The sequence below is a fragment of the Pogoniulus pusillus genome, chromosome 35 (assembly GCF_015220805.1).
Source record: "Pogoniulus pusillus isolate bPogPus1 chromosome 35, bPogPus1.pri, whole genome shotgun sequence".
In the NCBI taxonomy this organism is placed as follows: Eukaryota; Metazoa; Chordata; class Aves; order Piciformes; family Lybiidae; genus Pogoniulus; species Pogoniulus pusillus.
Window position 1 is genome coordinate 12,954,423 of NC_087298.1, and position 18,312 is coordinate 12,972,734.

The 18,312-nt window shown below is 53.8% G+C and overlaps 1 long non-coding RNA gene across 1 annotated transcript; it reads left to right on the forward strand.

Moving 5' to 3' along the window:
• The first annotated feature begins 6,170 nt into the window (after positions 1-6,170).
• On the forward strand, positions 6,171-16,800 carry LOC135190076 (uncharacterized). Its single transcript, XR_010308420.1, has 3 exons — positions 6,171-6,332; positions 6,813-7,041; positions 16,720-16,800. It is a non-coding gene; the product is annotated as an uncharacterized LOC135190076 (long non-coding RNA).
• The last annotated feature ends 1,512 nt before the right edge of the window (positions 16,801-18,312 follow it).

An 18,312-nucleotide genomic window follows, 5' to 3' on the forward strand; every position in this document is an offset into this window, starting at 1 on the left:
GACAGTTTGGTGCGGAAAGTGCACGATCAGCTGGCTGTGGAAGGGTGAGTCGTTCTTGTCTCTTGCCTCCCTTTCCCCAGCGCTGGCATAAACACGTTTGCTCTCCTCCGAGCAGGTGATGTGTTCAGCAGCACAACCCCAGCAGACACAGGCACATGGTCCCCTCCCAGGCACACATGTGCTGATTGCCAAAGAACTGACCCAGTTATGCTAATGCTCTGTTTGCATCGCTGCAACTCGGTAAGTACATCTAGAACCAACCTCAACACTTCTGCTCCAGCCATGTGCTGCTTGAGGCCTCTCCTCAGCAGGTTCCCTGGCTCAGCCCCGGCTGCAGGAGCTGTGGCTGGACTGGGGAGGGAGGTGGCAGCCCCTGGGGCCCTGGGGAGGAAGAAACGAGGCCACTCCAGGTAGCACAGAGAGGTTGTGCAGGGAGAACTTGGAGCCTAAAAGGCCTTTCAGATCCCAAACCCAGTTAATCAACCGTGGACGTAGAGAGCAGAGCTGACACACTCCAGCGCAGTGACTTTCCCCACCCGACTATCAGCTCAGCCTTATGCAGATGGAAACTCTGTGACTTTCTTGTCACCAAGCCCCCAGTTTTAGGCTGACAATGGGAACAGCATCATCTGTGTCATGTATGTTGGAAGCAGTGAATAGGGAGCTGAGCTCACCAATCTATTTGCATATGGAAGATACGGGAAAAAAACCTCTCTCCTTGCTTACTCTGCTGCCTACTCAAATATCTGTGAAGCAAGGAGGAGAATCTGGGGCCCCTTCATACTGCAGATCCCAGTGCCCTTGGACAAAAGAGTGCTCAATCCGACCTTCTGGCATGAGTGAGAAGCTCAGACCGAGCTATGGTGGTGAAAGGTTTCCATCTCTCCATGGACAAAAGGGGTTAAGAACGCTCCTCAGGATGGATGCTTTGGCTTTATGCCATCAGGACATCTTCCTCACTCCACATCCAAATCAGCACTTGCATATCCAGGGCATGGAGGTCTGACCTGCCAACTGACACAATCCCCTCTAGCCCAGATCCATGGGAGAGACAGGCTGGGGGCATGCAGTGCGTGAGAACAGGGAGCCAGCAGAGCTTTTCCTTGGGGATGGAGCCAGAGGAGTTGTTTATCCCTGCTCTGGCAGGGAGGTTGGACTCGATGATCTCTTTGGGTCCCTTCCAACCCCTAATGTCTTGTGGTCCTGGGATCCCAGCAAAGGGCAACAGCAGCACACAGAAGTTCATCCATATCCTGTGGAGGCTCCAGGCTCAAGGCTGAGCTGGAGTTTGGGCTTGACTCTCCATCCAGCAGCTCTGGAGTTGTGGCAGATTTAGGATGGAGAGGAGGAAAAATGTCTTTGCTGCAGGAGGGCTCAGGGGTCGGAACAGGCTGCCCAGGGAGGTGCTGGAGTCCTTACCCTTGGAGGGGTTCGAGACAGCTCAAACTTGGGGCCATGGTTTGGTGGCCATGGTGGTGTTGGGTCAAGGCTTGGACTGGATGATCTCAGAGGGCTCTTCTATGGTTCTGTGATCTTTCTGACTTGAAGAGAGAGTTTTCCACTAGCTTAAACCTCAAAGCAGTAGAAGCAAGATGCAGATCAGGCTTTAAGGACTGGAATTTCCAAGCTGTTTCTTGTGCTTCTGCTATTAATGCAATATGCAGTGGAAAAGTAATATCCTGTCTGTCACCAGAGAGGAAGAGAGGAGCGTGAGTGGAAGCACACAGGAGCTTTCCCCTCTCAGTTTTCATTTCTTGGGGGGGGTGAAAATCCCTAAATGAACCCCAAAACCCAGGGGTGGGCAGGACGAATGTGAAGCAGCCAGGAGGCCAAAGCAGGAGATGTTTTCCCTTGTTTTCCTAGCTCAGGGCCTTTGTGTGTAAGAGTGGATTGCATGGCAACTGCGTTCACACTTCTCTTTAATAAAAGCTCTGAGCAGATGGCCCCACTATTAACGTGTATCCCCCAGATTTGCATATCTCATATGCATGCCAAGATGGCACCGAGCACACGTGGGGATGAGCAAGGCTGAGACAAACACAATTGCACCAGCTGAGTGCTCTGATCAAAGGGCATTGTCCCAGCAGCCCCATCAGGGCTCCAGTTAATATCAGTTATTAATACGGTTAAACTCCTGCTGGAGCCACATTAAGGCCTTCCAAATAGAGTTGGGCAGGGCTCTTAGGTACTACAAGTTGATGAATATGTTATGAATTCCTGAGAGCAGGCTGAGGAGCAGCATTTGCATCTGAGCTGTGAGGCATCCAGCTCTGGGAACGTGCAAGACCTCAAGGTTTGGTCCAGCGTGTCCTGTAATTAGAGCTCGCTTGAAATTCACCTCTGATCCGAGACCTGGATCCCAGTTGCTGGGAGCTGAAGTGCAGCCACGTCTTGGCAGCAGCCAAACCCTATCTGTAACACCTTATCAAATAGCAGGCACTACAAAGTGGTGTTCTGGAGCCTGGAAGAGATTTGATCCCCTTGTTCTAGGCCATTAATCAGGCAGCAGGGCTGCCCATGCTAATGGGATCCAGCACTGGGAAATATTTATGAATGAGCATTGTTGTGACTGCAGAAATTAAACACAGCAGGTTTTAAATACACAAGATCTCGGGAAGGAAAACTTGATTATCTCCTGTGTGTCTGCTGCCAAATTCAGAGTGAATTTTAAGTGAACCTTAGGTAGTCTGTGCTTGAGTAATTTACACCTTCCTCCAGCTCCCTCCGGCGTGTAAATTACACCTGCTCCCACCTCTCTCCAGCCTGACCCACTGCTCTCGGGGCACTAATGAAATGAGGTAGCACCAGATAATGGGGTTGCAGAGAGGAAGGGGACTGAGCACACCACCATGGTCCTCAGGGGGTACCTAGCTCACACTCAACTGTAACATCCCTGGGCTATGCCTGCATCTGCAGCTCTCCAGGGATACAGCCTCCTGCTTACCCTCCTGAGCATTGGCACCGTGACACTGCCTGGAGCCTGGCCACAATCTGGCTAGCAGGAGGAGGGAGAATCCCTTTTTACAACGAGTCCCACGGAGAAGACAAGGGGAGATGGGGACAAGTTAGTGCTGGGGAGATGCTGATTGGAATCCAGGCTCACAGGGTGTCAGGGGTTGGAAGGGACCCAAAGAGATCATCCAGTCCAACCCCCCTGCCACAGCAGGACCACACAATCCAGCTCAGGGCACACAGGAACACATCCAGACAGGACTGGAAAGGCTCCACAGAAGGAGACTCCACAACCTCTCTGGGCAGCCTGTGCCAGGGCTCTGGGACCCTTCCAGCCAGGAAGTTGCCCCTTATGTTGAGCTGGAACCTCCTGTGCTGCAGCTTCCATCCATTGCTGCTTGTCCTACCCCAGGGAGCAGTGAGCAGAGCCTGTCCCTCTCCTGACCTCCAGGATTGGTTAAGGTTGGTAAAAGTACCACAACAATCACTCCAAATGTGGAAGGTGCTACAGAAATCATGGCCTGCTGCCCACCCCCAGCAGGGTAGGACTGATCCTGTGGGACTAAACAGCAGCAAATACAATTTGGGTTAGACTTTGGGGAGAATGTTCCAGCTGCAAGAACAGTTCCTGCCCAGAATAGACTGGGGAGTTCATGGAATCTCCTTAACATCCTCCAGAGAGGAACAGGTCAGAGAAGCTCCTGTCAGGACCGATTTAGCTGGGTTGGTCCTACCCTGGGGGAAGGAGCAGGACGAGGTGACCTCTCCAGATCCCTTTCCCTCTGCTTCCCTGCGGTTCTGTGTGTGCCGGGTGGTGAGCCTGGGAGAGCAGAGAGCTCTGCAGTGGGTAAACCTTTCACATTGGCACGGTGAAGTCTTGTTTGTTGTCACTCTGCTGTTGCTCCACTTGAAACCTTCCTCCTTGAAGCTGAATTAGACATCGTAGTGGTGGGTGTGTGAGGAGGGGCTGGGGAGACAGATCCTGAGCCCTTTGCTCTCTTGACAGCATTGACTGCAGTGCTTCCTTCGGAGCAGCACATCCCTACTTTAATATATGCTTTAAAAGACTCTTCTCAAAGCAATTTTGTTGTCTGCCCTTGCAGGAATTCTCTCTGGTAGGTTTGTGTCCTTAAGGAAAGATGTCCAAGAGGAAAAATGATGCTGGCACCAGGACCAAGGATGAAACCTTGTGCTACAATGAAAGGCAACCAGCAGGTTTTAAACGAAGCCAGGCAGTGGTCTGGCTGCTAATTAACGAACATTAGTGGTAAGTGATGGCTTGGAAAGCAGATCCTGAGTACTCAGAACCATTCTTGCTCCTTATTTAGGTGGGATATTAGGAAGAATTTCTTCACAGAAGGGGATATCAGGCACAGGCTGCCCAAGGAGGTGGTGGAGTCACCATCCCTGGGGGTGTTTAAAAGGTGTATAGAGATGTGGTACTGAGGGATGTAGTTTGGTTGTGGTGGCTTAGTAGCAGGGGTGGGATTTGGAGCTCCAGGTGAGCTCAACAATTCTGTGGTTCTATCATCCAGTACTTGAAGAGGGATAGAGGAGAGCTGGAGAGGGGCTGTGGTGACAGACCAGGGGGAGACGGTGTTGAACTAGAGCAGGGCAGATTTAGATGGAACATTAGGAAGAAGTTTTTTACTATGAGGGTGGTAAGACACTGGAACAGGTTGCCCAGAGAAGATGTGGACACCTCATCCCTGGAAGTCACCAGGCTGCATGAGGCTTTGAGCAAACTCATCCAGTGGGAACTGTCTCTGCCCATGACAGGGGTTTGGAACTGGATGATCTCTAAGGTCCCTCCCAACCCAAACCATTCCATGATCCCTCTCAGCATCCCAGCAGCTGCTCCTTTCTGGCGGCACAGCCCCTCCAGGAGCAGGGTGCAGCAGCTCAGGGCTCGGCAGTGAAGGAGGATCCCGGACTGGAAGAGAAGCTGGTGCCGGTGGGAGCCACAGCGGCGGAACGTCTGCCCACGGAGGAGTTCGCTGCCGACCCAGAGGCGAGCGCTGACTGTGCGCTAATGCCCCGAGCAGCAGCTCGCTTCCACCTCTGCCGGTGCCGCTGGCAGCCCAGACTGGCAGGCTCGCAGTGCCCTCTAGTATCGCAGCCGAGCAGTGCCCGCCGCTGCCACCCAGCGCAGTGCCGCGCACGCCGCCGCGGCGGGGCTGAGCCGGGCTGGCCGCAGCCGAGCTGGAGCTGGGCTCGTTAGGGCTCGGGCTGGAACTGGGCTGAACGGGCTGGAACTGGGCTGAACGGGCTGGAGCTGGGCTGTGTGGAGCTGGCCTGGGAGCCTTGGCTGCCTCTGCCGCCAGCAAAAGCAGGGCTCAGACCCTTCTGCGCCGCGGGTGCAGGATGGAGACGCTTGTGAAGGTTCAAGTGCACATCAGCAGCCAAGCGCAGGGGCAGATTCACACGCAGCTGAGAACCCCAGAGCCTGTGCAGATCCTAATCACAGAATATTAGGGGTTGGAAGTGACCTCGGGAGATCACCGAGTCCAAGCCCCCTGCCAAGGCAGGCTCACGTAGAGCAGCTTGCAGGTGAGGATCCAAGTGGAGGTACAGACCCAAAGGAAGGTGCAGATCCAAATGTGTGCTCTGCTGAGCGGGTGGCAGTGACCAGGCAGCCTGGGAGAGTGCTGCTTAATAGTTTGTGGCAGTCTGGCAAAGGGCTTTTTAATAACAATTTGCCTTAAAATGGTCCTTTGCAGCTGTTGCTGCATAACCACCAACTAGCAAATTGCACCCTGGTGAAGGAGAGGGAAGGGCAAAGGAGAAAAGCCTGAGTCATGTGAAACCCATTAGACGCTACCCAGGACCACAGCCTCGCCAGCTGAGGTCACTTAACGCAAGGACTTCTTGGAGCTGTGACCTTCAGCCTCGCAGGGAAGTCTCTGTGGAGCAGGTGCAGGAAAGTTCCTCGTTGGAATCAGTCGTGGCACCTGCTGCAAGCGTGGGCATGTTTCTAAGGCACCTCCAAAGATTCCCAGCTGCTGAAGGAGCCTCCCCGTGTGAGATGCTGTGCAGTTACTGCTGCTCCGAGCAGTGCTGTGGGAAAGGTCTCGTTCCTCTGGGGGCAGGAGGAGATTTTGCTTCCAGAACGGAGCAGTGCTGTGCCCAGGAGTGCTGCTCCCTTTCCACGGGGGCTGAACTCACACTGGGTTCTGAGAGAGCTGCTCCATCAGGTGTGACTCTGAGGAGTCCTGGCAGTTCCTGGTGGTGAAGGAGCTGGTTCAGATGATGCTCGTGTTGCAGAATCCCAGAACCCAGCACGGAGAGGATTGAAAGGGACCTCTGGAGATCATCCAGTCCAACCCCCCTGCTAAAAACAGAGTCATCCACCACAGATTGCCCAGGAGCACCATGTCCAGGTAGGTTTGTCATCCCTCCAGAGAAGGAGACTCCACAGCCTCTCTGGGCAGTCTGTTCCAAGGCTGCAGCACCCTCACACCAAAGAATTTTCTCCTCATGTTCAGATGGAACCTCCTGAGTTCCAGTTTGTGCCCCTTGTCCTGTGGCTGGGCAGTCCTTAAAAGTGTCTGGCCCCATCCTCTTGCCCCTCACCCTTTAGCTCTTGCTGAGCAGTGCTCAGATCCCCTCTGGGTCTGCTCTTCTCCGGGCTCAGCAGCCCCAGGGCTCTCAGCTTTTGCTCCTCACAGAGCTGCTCCAGGCCCCGCAGCAGCTTTGGAGCCTCTTTCCAGCAGTTACCCTGAGATTTTCCTGTGTGGAGAGCTGGTGAAGTCCAGCAGGCACATTCCAGCTGGTGGTGCATGGAGATGATTAAGTTGCACTAACCAAGCAATTGAGCAGTTAATTGCACTAACTAATTGCTTGTTAACAACTCTTTTCAGCTAATTCACATCATTGTATACAGCTGCTGAGGAGATCATCACGGAGAAAACCGGGATGAGGATGGAGCTCTGCTAGCACTTACCCTTGAAATTCACCATCCCAGGAGAAGGCTTCCTGCCAGTGCAGGCATCCACTTCTAGCTGCTCCAGCTCGTGGACTGCAAGAGGACACCTGAGTTCTTGACAGCACCAAATCTGGTTAGTGGAACTGTTGTTATTTTGGGGGAAGGTAAGGAATTTTTCCTGCTTTTAAACCATTTGTGAGGGTATCTCAGAGCTCAAAACGAAGCTGCTGCACGGAGTGGCAATCAGTGTGCCCGCAGGACAGGCAGGGCTTAGGAGAAGTGGCAGTAAAATGGAAGAAGAGTAAAAGCAGGAGGTGTAAAAGTTAAAGAAGAGTCGTGGGGATGCATCTAAGGGCTGAAGTGAATCTTCCTTTTCATAGTGACCTGCAGAAATCAGCCACTGGAGGTGGTTTTCTCTCCTTTCTAGTGCAGGTCTGTAAGAAACACAAAAATGCCTCTCTGTAGTGTCCCAGCTGAAAGGGACCAAGAACAAGGAATGCAGGGGGGGGTAACCTACATCCCAAGCAATCCTCAGCCCACTCTAGTGTGAGGTGTCCCTGCCCATGGCACAGCTTTGGAACTAGATGACCTCTAAGGTCCCTTCCAAACCATTCCATGAACCTATGAATACTGCCCCTCACCCCCCCACCCTCCCTGGGGCTCACAGCACAGTGCCAGCTCCCGAAGCACAGCACCCAGCCAGACTTCTCTTCTCAGCAGAATGGTTCCCTGCACTCGATGGCAACGCTGAACTCTCACCAGACCCAACACAGTTTCCACACAGTGAGCCACCAGAGTCTGAAACAAGAGCTCTGGAGCCCTCCCTGCTTTACATTCTAACTCCTGCAACTGGTGCAGAGCAGTGAAGAAGCTCTCTCATTGAACATGCGATGTGTAAGGAGCTTGACAAGGATGTCTCTTTACAGCTGAAGTGTCAGCATGGAATAGATGGATTGGGGAGGGAGGGGAAGGGTCTTGAAAGGCAATGCTCCAGCTCTCTGCATCATCCTTCATAAAAACTTCAGCAAGTACCTGAAATTCCTTGCACAGCAGTGCAAGCAGAGGCCTCAGCTTCTCAAGGGCACCATCCCTTTGATAATGAATACATTTAAACAAAAGAGAGGGGGGAAAAAAGCCCTCACCACTGCTTTCCTGAATGTAATAGGATGCAGCTCTCTGCTTTCATGTTTCCTGGGACATGAAGGTTCATCATTTATTGAAATGAGCTGTAGACTGTCAGCAGCGTCCTGCCTGGGTTTCATTTGCAGAGTGAAATGTCTGCTTTCCAGGGGTTTGCAGTGATAGGAGCAGGGGGGATGGATTGGAGCTGGGAGAGGGCAGAGTGAGACAGAAAGGTAGGAAGAAATTCTTGAGAGCGAGGGTAGGGAGGCACTGGCACAGGCTGCCCAGGGAGGCTCTGGATGTCCCCTGCCTGGAGGGGTTCAAGACCAGGCTGGGCAGGACCTTGAGCAGCCCAGGCTGGTGGGGGGTGTCCCTGCCCACGGCAGAAGGATGACCTTTAAGGTCTCTTCCCACCCATTCTATGACTCCAGCCAACTTGCAAGGCAGAACCCTTGTGCCCAAGCTGCTTTGCAGTGCTCTCCGGGCGATCTGCTCCCTCTTGCTCAGCTTGCTCTGTGCTCCCTCTTGTTGTGCCAGCTGAGAAACCTCTTTCAGAATCCATCTTCTCCTTTATATTTAAAAATTCTGCACCTCAGGTGGGCAAATATCCACGAGGCTTCAGGACTCCAGATTTACTGTTGCTTCTCACTGGCTAACAGGCAGAGTAATCTGATCAGAGCTCAACCCTCCATGGTTTCAATTGCCTAGAAAGGTTGGGGGGACCTTGGGGTCCCTCCTAACCTGGCATTCTGTGATGCTGTGAAGAGAGAAGCAGGATCCTATCCAGACATAGTTTGGGTCAGCTAATGAGTGAACACCCCCTCAGAGGTGCATTCTCTATCCTTAATGAGCTGAACTCCCTGTACGTGAGCAGCATCTTCAGCTCCAGATGCCACAGGACATCTTCACTGCAGTGGGAGGACCAAGGCTGCCAAGTGCTTGCAGCCTACAGAGATGGGCACTGCTGAACAGACCCTGTGGGGAGTGTCAGTGAGCTGAGGTGAAGGAGGGACCTGAATGTCAAAGCCCAAGGGAAAGGGCTAGAACTGATATCTGATCCCCATTGCAGGGCAGCCAACTGGTGCCAAACTGTGCTGGGGACTGAGGACTTGGCTGAGGGAGCTGAGGGTGTGCAGCCTGCAGAAGAGGAGGCTCAGGGCAGAACTCACTATCTGAAGAGAGGCTGTAGCCAGGTGGAGTTGGGCTCTGCTGCCAGGCACCTAGCAACAGAACAAGGGGACAGAGTCTCAAGCTGTGCCAGGGCAGGTCTAGGCTGGATTTTAGGAAGTTCCTGGCAGAGAGAGTGATTGGCATTGGAATGGGCTGCCCAGGGAGGTGGTGGAGTGGCCGTGGCTGGAGGTGTTGAAGCCAAGCCTGGCTGGGGCACTTAGTGCCATGGTCTGGTTGCTCGGCCAGGGCTGGGTGCTAGGTTGTGCTGGCTGAGCTTGGAGCTCTCTTCCAGCCTGGGTGATTCTATGACTTGGGACAAGCAGCAGACACAGCAAACATTTTTTGGCAACAGCAAAACCAGAGTTCCCTTTTGCTTCTGGGACAGCTCTCTCGCCTGCAGGGCTCCTCTGACACCCAAGCCAACCTGTGCAATGGGTTGATTCCCAGAGGACAAGCCCTGCAGGGTGAGCCCATCACATCGAGGGGCTGCACCCACACAGCCTTGGAACGGGCTGATTGCTGCTCTCACAAGCTAACAGGACTGCTGGCTCCCTGGCTGGGGGATGGAGCTCAGTGGAAGCCTCCCGTGCTGCAAAACACTGTTTGGGTGTCTCAGAAGCTCTGTTTCCTCCAAATCAATATTGGATTAATGCAGTGGTATTAAAGTGGAGGCAGCACGCTCGGGGAGATGCTGGCTGTGAGATGAGGCAGGGAACTGAAGGGTACTTCTGATACCTCCTTGTAATATTTTAACAGTGGAGGCAGAGCTCTGTGAGGCAGGTTATTAGCTGGGCTGCGAGAAGCAATTCCAGCCAGAGCAGCCCAGGCCTCTCACTCTGATCCTTGCCCCTGCATTCTGATTTCTGGATGATGTCCCTGGCTGCAGGGTGCTGCTCTGCATTATTAAACTCCCACTCTTTTCCCCCTCCAGAAATGGCTGCATTTAGATTTGGATGAACTTTGGCTGGGAGAGGTTAATCTGCAGAGATGCTCTGCAAGGGTGCAAACTGTTAATTACTGTTTGTGTATGTTTAAGCTGAGAGCTCACAGCAGCAGGGACAGAATTGATTCCTTGGCTGAGTCGCTCAGTGCTTGCACTCTGCCTGTGGCAGGGCAACTTGCACTCTCTCTTCATAGAATGGTTTAGGTTGGAAGGGACCTCAAGGATCAGCCAGTTCCAACCCCCTGCCATAGGCAGGGACACCTCCCACTAGAACAGGTTGCTCAGGGCCTCATCCAGCCTGGTCCTGAACACCTCCCTGGGCAAACTCTGCCAGTCTCTCACCACCCTCAACCTGTGCCAGTGTCTCGCCACCCTCACTGCAAACAACTTCTTCCTAACATCCACTTTCAATCTCCCCTCTGCCACTTCAAACCCATTCCTCCTCCTCTCCTTCCCAGACCTTGTCAATAGTCCCTCCCCAGCCCTCCTGCAGCCCCATTCAGATCCCAGAAGGCCACTCCAAGGTCTCCTCCAAGCCTTCTCTTCTCCAGGCTGCACAGCCCCAACTCTCTCAGCCTGTGCTCACAGCAGAGCTGCTGCAGCCCTCTCAGCATCTTGGTGGCCTCCTTTGGGCTGGCTCCAACACTTCCATGTCCTGCTTGTGTTGGTGGCTCCAGAACTGCCCCCAGGACTGCAGGTGGGGTGTGAGGAGAGCAGAGCCAAGGGGCAGAATCCCCTCCCTTGCCCTGTGCCCACACTGCTCTTGCTGTAGCCCAGCACAGGGTTGTGTCTGGGCTGCACTCCCACTGCAGGCTCCTGTTGAGCTTTTCCTCACCCCTGACCCCCAGGTGCTGTTCCTCAGAGCTGCTCTCAGCCATTCCCCACCCAGCCTGGAGCTGTGCTCAGGACTGCACCCACCCAGGTGCAGGACCTTACACTTGTCTCTTTTCCTCTTTCCCCTGTTTTTCCTTCTTCTATGACCAGATTGTTCATGTTTTTGTCATTGCAAATGGTCTCCTGAGCAGAGGAAGGTGGCTTGGGGAGGGAGAGTTGTCCTGAAGCTGAGTACCTCTCGCCTCAGCTGCTCCCCAACTGTATTCACATTTGTGAAGCCTTCCAGAGAACCCTGAAGAGCAATATATAACCTGATGATGCAACAAGCCAGGAGACCAAAAAAAAAACCCCAGTAGCCCATTAAGAGGACAAAGCTAATCAATACTAATAGCAAAGACTGGGGTTTAAAAGCCTCTCAATGAAGTCAGGCACAATCTTAGCAGTCGGTCAATGAAAGCTGAAGTGTGCCTGGGGGGAGGGCTGAGGGCAGCTCAGAGGAGGCCTTTCTTTGAGGCGAGACTGGGATGGGATAGTGCAGCACATCCCGGCTGAGGCGGAGGAGCAGCAGCGCTGGGAGGGCTGCGGTGCCGGCGGCACAGGGGAGAGCTTCTCCTGCCCCTGTCCCTTGGCCCTGCCAGGTGCAGCTGGCATCTGAGCAGCCCATGGCAACGGATCTGTGCTCAGCCTTCCAGATCTGCTCACCTTCCAGGAGAAGGAGGGACTGTGGTTCCATTCCCTACTAACCCACCCAGGGATCTGGCAGGCTAAAGTGGTCCTCTCTTGTTGCCCATCCCCACGAGCAGAGTTATGGCTCCAGCACTTCCCACTCTCAGAGCAGCTCCTGAAATGGTCTTCTCTTTTCACTGCATTTTGTTGCTTTGGCTTCCAAAGTTCTTTGACAAGTTCCCTAGCCCCTTCTTGCTCTCAGTCAGGCTCTTGGGCACATTTCCTGTGCCAGCTCCCATTCCTGGCATTGAACTACACTTTGGTGTTCCCAAAACACCTCCCCTGGAAGCTTTCCTTCACCAGAGCCATGCCAGCCCTCTGCTCAGCCGTGCCATGGTGCCCTGTGCACCCCGCACCCCCCAGCCTCTCCTTGCCTCCAGGTTGGATTGTGTGGATGTTTTTTTTTCTCTGTGGCACCTCCAAAAGGCAGCCTCTGGTCCCCATCCACACACAGAACCCAGGCCCACATCTAATCTGTGCTTTGTGCTCCCTTCTCTTGCCCAGGACTGACTTCTCTTCCCCTGCTCTTACAGAAGCTGCTGGTAGAAGTCTTCCTCTGCCTTTCTTTGACTTCTCAGTACACCCCCCTGGGGGAATTCCTCCACGGGTGCTTGAGGAACCACCTCCTGCTCTTTCAAAGCCCTCATTTTCTATCCTGCTGCTGCCCACCATGCTTTGTCTCCTCTCTGCTCTGTATTTTACTCTCTTCTACTCCAGCTGGAGGTAGCAACCTCCCCCCGCACCAACCTCTGCCTCTCACTGCGACCCAGAGCATCCTTCCCTCGCCCCTTGTGGTCCAGGCAGGCAGGTGGACAGAAGGGAGAGCAGCATCCTGCTGCAGAGATGGGCATCCAAACACAGCCACCATGCCAACTGCAGCTAGAGGAGACTGTGTCAGCAAGTTCTCCACTCCCAGAGACAAACCTGAGAGGACTCAGCATCTCTCTGCCCTGCGTGCGTGCAGCGCAGAGCAGAGCCAAGTCTGAAGGCATCAGCACTGCAGAAGTGGCACCAGGAGGGTAAAATGGCAACCAAAGCTTCCCACCCCATGTGTCAGCACTGCAGCCTGGCTGGCAGCTGCCTGTGAAGAAGAGGAAGGTCGCTCAGCTGCTGTAGTTCTGCCAGCCCTTGGTCCCTTCCACTGAAACTGCTACAAAGGCAGGAAAGAAAAAGGAATAAAAGATCCAAACCTGACTGGAGCCAGGACCAAGGAAGCAGCAGAGCTCTGGAGCTGCACTGGGAGCCTGGGGGTGGTTAATATGCAGCAGGCATAGCACTAAAAATGCTGGGGGAGGGGGGGGGGGGGGGGGGGAGAAGAGAAAGGGGGAAAGAAAAAAAAGGCAAGAAAGCCCAAACCTGCAGATAAGTCTCCCTGGCAGAGACATTAGCAGTGACAATGTTGTTTGTACAGGAGACAGGGAGGGTCCCCCAGGGCTCACCGAGGTCATCTCCGAGCACTTGTGAAGAGTCCTGAGTACCACGAGCCCAGGAACTGCAGCTGAGATGCTTTTTACTGCTTTGCTGGTGCTCCAAAGATGATTCCTCTCCTAAACTACAGCACAAAGTATTCTGGGCTAGCTGACACTGTGCCTTGGGTCCGGAGTAACCGGCCCTGAAGGGTGCCCGAGCCTGCAGGCAGGCACAGAGGGAGATGGGCTTCAAGAAATCTCATTTAATTCATTATGAGACAACCAGAAGTAGAGGAAACTGTTTGAGAAGGCCCTGGAGTGGAGAGCAAGGCTGGCTGGCAGCATGAAAGCAGCGTGGCTGTAAGAGGAATTTTCGATGTGCAGAGTAGTCCAAAATGTCTTCTCAGGCAGAACCCCCAAATCCCTGCCAAGGGCCACCCCTGGCTGCAGGGCTGGGCTGCTCTCCGGCGCAGACAGCTCTGATATAGGACTGGTGCTGCTCTGCAAGCTGCAGCAAATACTCATCTGTCACAGCCTCCCCCGCCCCCAGCTCAGGATGGAGGCAGGAGACAACCTGACAGGGAAGTCGCAGCCCTGCAAGTGCCTTCCCGGGGCTCGGGGTAAGGAAATCTTCTCTTTGCAGTGGCTGTGCCCTGTGCTTCTCTAAAGCATCACCAGAAGCTCCACTGCCCTCTGTAAGAGAGGCTGTGCCCGGGGGCTGTGCCAGGGGCAGTGATGTTTGCCCTTCAGACTGTGCTGATTGAGGACCTGCCCTCGTGCCACTCCGGCGCTTGCTCCTCCAACCCCTCCAAGGTCATTCCTCACCCAGAGACAAGTTGTGTGTGAAAAGGCCACCAGAGGAGCCAGAGGCAATGGCCTGAGGTTGTGCCAGGGGAGGGTTAGGTTCGAGAGGAAGAAAAATGTCATTGCTGCAAGAGTGGTCAGGGATGGGCAGAGGCTGCCCAGGGAGGTGGTGGAGTCTCCACCCCCGGAGGCTTTTCCTTGCTGCTTGGCTGTGAAGGTTCTTTTCCTGGCAGGCTCGGGAAGGGTTTGGCTGTTTTCACTCAGGGGGCAAGGGAAGAGCCACAGCTCTCAGGAAATGGAGAGGGCAGGGAGACAGCTCCTGAAACCTGCTCCTTGTGCAGCAGCACAAAGAGCTTAGGAGGGCAACAAGGCTGGGGAAGGGTCTGGAGAACAGGGCTGGGGAGGAGCAGCTGAGGGAGCTGGGGGGGTTCCATCTGGAGAAGAGGAGGCTGAGGGGAGAGTCTCCTCATTGCTCTCTACAGCTCCCTGCAAGGAGGTTGGAGGTGAGGATTGGTCTCTTCTCTCTCGTATCAGGTGATAGAAGGAGAGGCAATGGCCTGGAGTTGTGCCAGGGGAGGGTTAGGTTGGAGATGAGGAGAAATGTCTTTGCTGCAAGAGTGGTCAGGGATTGGCAGAGGCTGCCTTGGGAGGTGATGGAGTCCCCAGCCCTGGAGGGGGTCCAGAAGGGCCACAAAGAAGCTCAGAGTGCTGAAGAACCTCCCCTATGAGGAGAGGCTACAAGAGCTGGGGTTCTGCAGCCTGCAGAAGAGAAGGCTTGGAGGAGACCTTGGAGTGGCCTTGCAGGATCTGAAGGGGGCTGCAGGAAGGCTGGGGAGGGACTATTGACAAGGTCTGGGAAGGAGAGGAGGAGGAGGAGGAATGGGTTTGGAGTGGCAGAGGGGAGATTGAAAGTGGATGTTAGGAAAGGGTTCTTGAGAGTGAGGGTGGTGAGACCCTGGCACAGGTTGAGGGTGGTGAGACCCTGGCACAGGTTGAGGGTGGTGAGACCCTGGAACAGGTTCCCCAGGGAGGTTGTGGAGCACAGAAGCACCCAACGTGATCAAAGATCACGTTGGGTGCTTCTGTGCTCCACAACCTCCCTGGAGGTGTTCAGGACCAGGCTAGATGAGACCTTGAGCAACCTGTTCTAGTGGGAGCTGTCCCTGCTTATGGCAGGGGGTTGGAACTGACTGATCCTTGAGGTCCCTTCCAACCTAAACCATTCTATGAAACCTATGACCGTGGCACTTGGGGACCTGTTGGCCTTGGCTTGATGGTTGGATTTAGAAGTCTTTTCCAGCCCTCATGGTTCTGTGATGTTGCAGCATCTCTATCAAGAGGCTTCAGGGTGGTTTTTAAGGAGCAGCATTCCCAGGCTGCTGCTGGAAGTGGCTGTTTAACTGAGCCTCCCAACCACTGCAGCCAAGACATTCAAATGCACTTCCATCACCCACAGCAAGGCTCTGTAGCCTAAGTAGTTTGACAGCTCTGGCCACAGGAGCACAGGTAAGTAGGCTGGTAAATATTTGATAAACTATTGTTACATGGACCTGTAAACATGAATATTTAGTACAGTATTTATTTACACTTCTCTCCTGTGCTCAGAATAATCACAGGTCTGAAGGCAAGTAGGCACTGGGATGGTTGGTCCAGCACTGCTGCTCCTAGGCATGTGCTTGGGGAAGATGTGTAATGCCTTCTCCTGGTGCAGGCAAGGAAATGGAAAGATTAGTTTATAGGAAAGAGAGAGGGAGAGAGGAATCCAGCCATACAGAGAGAGAGATAGAGAGGGGATTCCAGCCATACACAGAGAGACAGAGAGGATTCCAGTCAGAGAGAGAAAGAGAGAGAGGATTCCAACCATATATATAGAGAGAGACAGAGAGGATTCCAGTCAGAGAGAGAAAGAGAGAGAGGATTCCAACCATATATATATATATATATATATATATAGAGAGAGAGAGAGAGAGAGAGAGAGAGAGAGAGAGAGAGGATTCCAGTCAGAGAGAGAGAAAGAGAGAGGAATCCAGCCAGAGAGAGAGAGGGGATCCAAGCCATACAGAGAGAGAGAGAGGATTCCAGTCATATATATATACATATATATATATAGAGAGGGAGAGGATTCCAGCCAGAGAGAGAGAGGGAGGAATCCAGCCAGAGAGAGAGAGGGGATCCAAGCCATACAGAGAGAGAGAGAGGATTCCAGTCATATATATATACATATATATATAGAGAGAGAGAGAGGATTCCAGCCAGAGAGAGAGAGGGAGGAATCCAGCCAGAGAGAGAGAGGGGATCCAAGCCATAGAGAGAGAGAGAGGGGATTCCAGCCATACAGATTGAGAGGATTCCAGCCATGTAGAGAGATAGAGGATTCCAGCCATGCTGAAGGGTCCTTGTGGAGTAACTGCACCATGAAAAGCGATGCAAGGTCGCTGCCAGAGCCTCTTGGCAAGGTGGGATGTAAAACCAAGCAATTGATTGGGTTGGGAAAGCCCTCAGAGGTCATCCAGTCCAGCCATCAACCCAACCCCCCCATGGCCACACAGTTCTTGCACGCCCCCAGGGATGGGGACTCCACCACTTCCCCAGGCAGCCTGTTCCGATGCCTGACCAACGCAGACTGGAGAGGAGAGGGGACTGTGTCCTGCCATGGCAGCACTCAGAGCTCTTCCACCCCTGTTAAACTCACTGCTCTTCCAGCACTGTTGCTCCTGATCACTCAACATGGCTCCAGCAGAAGCAATTTGCCTGCAATTAGTCAGCTCAGCTCTTGGGCAATCTGCAGTGGCAGCAATCACAGCTCCTGCTCCCTCTCTTCTGTCTCTAAGCAGAGTTCCACCTCCTTGTGATGCCCAAGGACTGCACTTGCCAGCAGGAGATGACCAACCCTACTTCTGGCAAGCCATTGGTAAGACTCCAGACTGATTTGCTTCAAATGTGGTGGCAAAAAGGTAATGTAGAAGGTGCAGGGTTTGAAACTTTCTTTGGGAGCTCACTGCAAGCAAAATTGTTCACAGAAACAGCACAGGAGTGAGGAGGCAGCACAAAGCTTTGCTTTTCATCACAGAGTGGCTCAGGTTGGAAGGGAGCTCAGAGCTCATCTACTCCAACCTCCCCACCATGCCCAGGGACAACTCCCAACTAAACTCAGCTGCTCAAGGCCTCATCCAGCTTGGTCTTGAACACCTCCAGGCAGGAGGCAGCCACAGCCTCCCTGGGCAGCCTCTGCCAGGCTCTCACCACCCTCACATTCAACAACTTCTGCCTCAGCTCCACTCTAACCCTGCTCTGCCTCAGTGTCAAACCTGTCTCCAGACCCCCTCAGCAAAGTCTCTCTGCAGCCTTCCTGCAGGCTCCCTTCAGGCACTGGCAGCAGCAGTGAGGTCACCCTGGAGCCTTCTCCCCTGCAGGCTGCACCCCCCAGCTCCCTCAGCCTGTGCTCACAGCAGAGCTGCTCCAGCCCTTGGAGAATCTTTGTGGCCTCCTCTGTAATCTCTCCAGCAGCTCTGTGTCTTTGTTCTGCTGGGGACAGCAGGACTGGAGGCAGTGAGGTCTCAGCAGAGCAAAGGGGCAGAATCAAATACCCTTAGAGGCCATGGGTTGATGCAGCTGCAGTTGCACTGACTCCAAAGACATGAGCTTCTCTAGCTCACATTGTAGAATAGGATCAAACAGGTTGGCAGAGAGCTCCAAGCTCAGCCAGCCCAACCTAGCACCCAGCCCTGGACAAGCAACCAGACCATGGCACTCAGTGCCCCAGCCAGGCTTGGCTTCAACACCTCCAGGCATGGCCACTCCACCACCTCCCTGGGCAGCCCATTCCAATGCCAATCACTCTCTCTGACAACAACTTCCTAACAACATCCAGCCTAGACCTGCCCTGGCACAGCTTGAGGCTGTGTCCCCTTGTTCTATTGCTGGCTGCCTGGCAGCAGAGCCCAACCCCACCTGGCTACAGCCTCCCTGCAGGGAGCTGCAGACAGCAATGAGCTCTGCCCTGAGCCTCCTCTGCTGCAGGCTGCACAGCCCAGCCCCCTTAGCCTCTCCTCACAGGGCTTGTAACCTGGTGGCAGGCTGCTGGGCTGGAGAAGAGCTGCCCAAGCACACAGTATCAGCCAGCAGGGCTGAGGGAGGTGAGCTTGGCAATGAAGAAGAGACTGCAATGAACACGGGAGGGGGAAAGAAAACCCCAACATAACCAAACTCACAACCCCAGGCCTCAGAAGAAAGCCATTAAGTGCTTTTTCATTCTGACCAAGTTCATTGTGAGGGGTGGCTGGGAAAAAGAGGTAATATGAGACTTTCTTATTGAAGAAAATATCGATTGTCAGCAATCAATAGCATTAAAAAGCTGTGTCTTAAGCACCAGGCTCTGAAGGACTCCACAAGCTTTTGCCTTCGCTGTCTATTCTCCTGCCAGGGCT